The sequence below is a fragment of the Rutidosis leptorrhynchoides genome, chromosome 8, assembly GCF_046630445.1.
Source record: "Rutidosis leptorrhynchoides isolate AG116_Rl617_1_P2 chromosome 8, CSIRO_AGI_Rlap_v1, whole genome shotgun sequence".
NCBI classification, from domain to species: Eukaryota; Viridiplantae; Streptophyta; class Magnoliopsida; order Asterales; family Asteraceae; genus Rutidosis; species Rutidosis leptorrhynchoides.
Window position 1 is genome coordinate 120,557,794 of NC_092340.1, and position 3,731 is coordinate 120,561,524.

Here is a 3,731-nt window from a genome sequence, read left to right on the forward strand (position 1 = left end):
CCTGTGCCTTAGTGAATTCGTACTACCCGAGATTCACTACCTCATCAATAAGATGACCGAACAACCCGAGTCATCATGAATCTGCACTACCCGAGATTCGCTACCTCATCAAAACCCACATCATCGGGGTTACTCAACCGTAACTCAATACCAATCCCACTACATTGGGATTATATAACTCCATATCACAAGTCCATGTGATAACATACACACGAAGTGTGCACCTCGCCAAAGGTGGTCAACCAAAATGCACAACCGTGCCAATTGGACTTATTACACAAGCCCCATCAAATCCACCTATATATGAAGTGAGTTCTATAACCGAGAACCACTTCACCCGACCCGTACCCATCCTACACATACATATGCACATAGGATATTAACACTCACCTTGTCATCTTGAAGAATGCAACCGAACAAATCCGCAATAAGTCAATGAAAAGTACCTATTCCATTATCACAAATCAAGCAACACAATTAGGGTGGATTTACAAACCAACCCAATTGACCCTTAGTGCAAATTTCGACCCAAATGCACTTCCAAGCACAAAACGCGTCCAACCTAACCAATAATCACAAACACTAGTAACAATGGTCCTAATATGCCAGTTTAACCCAATCATAAGTGTTAAACACTTATCATTCTCAAAATCACCCATAAACCCTAATTTTGACTCATGTCAAAATTAGTCTTTCAAATACACTAAAATAGGTTCCAACACTTCCATAATCACCAAGCCTAGTGATTAAACCCAAATACAAGTCCCAAATCATGGCCAAGTCGGTTTCCAACCCAAAACCTACCAACAACAACAATAACCCGATTAATAACAACACTAAACTCACTTCATGAGTTTAAATGGGTTTCTCAACAAACCAAGTTCAAACCCTAACTTTGAATATCAAATCAAACAATGAAATTTGGTGTTAGAACTTACCACAACAACCAAAACGTAGCTAGGAATGAGATGAACAACTTTAACACTCAAGCTTTTGATCGATTCAAGCTTATTCTTCTCCAAAACCCTAAATCTCTCTCTAGAAATCTCTCTCTCTCTCTCTAAGAATGGATGAGAGTGTTGAATGGATGTGAAAGTGATCCAAAATTAGATCCAAACTAGCTAATATGGCCTGAGATCCGTCCTCAAGTGAAAAGACTAAAAAGCCCCTCATTTAAATCTAATTTGAAAAAGACAGAAATTCTGTCGCAGGTGGTGTGCGCGGGGCGCGCCCATATCTGTGCGCGATGAGCACGATTCTCCGAACAGTCTGTCACCCTTTAAACTTACAACACGCTTCACACACTTTACGTACATCATTCTTACTCTATGTATAATAAATATTAGGGTCTTACAATTGGGCCCCTTTTGAGCGACGGGAGCGGTATTTCTACACTCGTTGGCCACATGGCCACTTCTTTGACATTTGTTGCAAAATGGCTTGTCACATTCACCGTAATGATGTTTGTGGCACTTGTTGCAAAAAAGGTTGATTTTCGGCATAACCTTTCTTGCCGTCGGAAGTGAAAGGCTTCTTGGTGAAGTTGTTATTGTTGTAGTTGCTTGATTGAGGGGCTTCCCACTTTCTTTTGTTGCCACCCGATTTATCCTCGGCCTTTGGTGCCGGCACATCGATTTCATCCACTGTTTCTATCAATTGGCGGGCCATCGTTAAAGCCACTTGTAGGTTAGCGGGTTTGGATGACATTACCCCATGTTTAATGCTCTTAGGGATGCCATTCATGTAAAGTTCAACCCTTAGGGACTCGGGAGTCACGAGGGTCGGACACATTAGGGCTAGCTCGGCAAACCGTTGATTATAAACTTTAAGGTCATTTCGGACCGCTTTTAAACTTCTTAGCTCGTTTTCGTTCCTTCGAGTCTCTTCACGTGGGAAGTATTCGGTGATCATCTTTTCTCTTAAGTCGGCCCAAGAGAGTGCGTGGGCTTCATCGGTACCCACCGATTGTACATATGTATTCCACCATGTGAGAGTGATACCGGCGAACGTGTGGGTAGAATACTTGACCTTGTCTTGGTCCCAGCAACCGCTTATGCTAAAAACGGATTCCGTTTGTTCAAACCACCGGGTGAGAGCAACTGGTCCCCCGGTTCCATCGAAAGTGTGAGGTTTACACCCCATGAAATTCTTGTAGGAGCATCCCTCATTTGAATTACCGGCTCCATGGTTGTTGTTGTTATTGTGGTTGTTGTTATTGTTGTTGGAGGAGTGACCGGCCATGGCCGCATCTACGGTGGTGGCTATCATTCGTTGAAGAGCTTGTTCGGGAGTTTAGGGAGGAGTATTGCGTTGACCTCGGCGAGCCATTGTTCCTTCAAGACACAAGAATATCGTTGATTAGTATTCTCAATAATACTAATCGTGATATGGAATAAAGATAGAGAGAAAATTTTCCTTGACCCGTCCTCAATTCTTTATGTTATAATGTCGGAACGTCCATATGAGTCACCATAATATAATCCCGGCAATTATATTACCCTAATTCATATGTGCATTCGACATTACCTCATAAGATCAAGATGGCGTGTCAATCAAATTAAACTACGTGAGATGAAGATGAAATAGGAGTTAGATACGAATAGAAGTGTACAATATAAATGCACAAGTAGTCAAGCAAGTCCTACTTCAAGTCTATATGCCAGTTGTAGTCTAGACTCACTAATGCACCCTATGACTCGGGGTTGACACCAATGAACTCTAAATCCCTACAACCAATGCTCTGATACCACATGTGACGACCCGACAAAATCGTCATTGACGGCGCCGTTAACTTAGGTCCCGTAACGTAGTCATTAGTCTTTAAAACACAGTTTGACCAAAATATGTCGCATTCATTTCAAATGTAAAGATGTTTCAAAGTTTACAAAAGTAGTTTAACAACTAGTTACGTTACAACGTTTAAGTACAAATGAAACATATGTGACACAATTTAAAGTGAAGTCAAAAGATGCTCCATGTATGCATGTATACTCAACATCCAAGCAAGTATCAAAATGGTGTGCGGAAGCATGTAACACATAGCGTTCAAGGACCTGAGAAAACATAGAAAAATCTGTCAACGAAAATGTTGGTGAAATCATAGGTACAGTAAGTATGTTTATTGAACCACAAGATTTAATATAAAGTTGATTATCCAAATCGTTTGCATTCCAAAGTTGTTGCATGTTCGCGAGCACCCAATTATCAAGACTTAACTGTTTTACAAACCCCGTTATCATAGTGTTAGAACCTACACTATACCCGAAAATATATTTCATCCGCTAACGGTAGCGAACCGTCCGAATGAGGGCGCGTCAAGCCCGTATGGGTCCACACAACATAAGTTCACGTTTACACCCTACAAGTGTAACTATAGATAATTGAATTGAGGCTTTTTGTTCTAACTCGCATGTGGAATGTTTATTTCCGTACTTGTGTTCAAAGTATAAAAGTATAAAACGTATATGTTTCTCATCTCATGATTTAAAGAATAAAAGTTGTTGAAAAGATGGGACTATGATCTCACCTTGAGTGCACGAATATAAATGTACTTCACAAAGTAAACGTGTGCAAGAACGAATGCTAGTCTCGACCTAAACAATATGTTGTATCAATATCGGTAAAGTATGAAGTCGGTCAAAGTTGTTCAATTAGTCCTATGGCTTGTTATGACTCGATTATATATAGCATGTGAGTCAAGTTGTCAAGTTTCATGCAAGATATAAGTATAA